The sequence below is a fragment of the Propithecus coquereli genome, unplaced genomic scaffold (assembly GCF_000956105.1).
Source record: "Propithecus coquereli isolate 6110/MARCELLA unplaced genomic scaffold, Pcoq_1.0 Scaffold42, whole genome shotgun sequence".
NCBI classification, from domain to species: domain Eukaryota; kingdom Metazoa; phylum Chordata; class Mammalia; order Primates; family Indriidae; genus Propithecus; species Propithecus coquereli.
The window spans coordinates 4,386,369-4,386,639 of NW_012149952.1; positions in this window are offsets into that span (position 1 = coordinate 4,386,369).

Consider the following 271-nt stretch of genomic DNA (forward strand, 5'->3'; position numbering starts at 1 on the left):
GCAGCGAGCCCGCGTCCTCACGTCTGTGCACCCTGCTTCCTGGAGGCCAGCGCCAGAGCCAGGCCTTTGCAAGCAGACCTTGGGGCAGCTGGAGAGCCCAGTCCCCTGCGAGGACAAAACTGAGCTCAGCTGCTGCACCATTAGGGCCCAACTTAGAGCACGGGGGCTGTCTGTGGGGTCCCCTTGCCCACAGCTGAGCCATCCGGAAATGAGAGAGCCACTGATGTGTTACCTCTTGGCCAATAAATTTTAAACGTTTATTTTTAAAAAA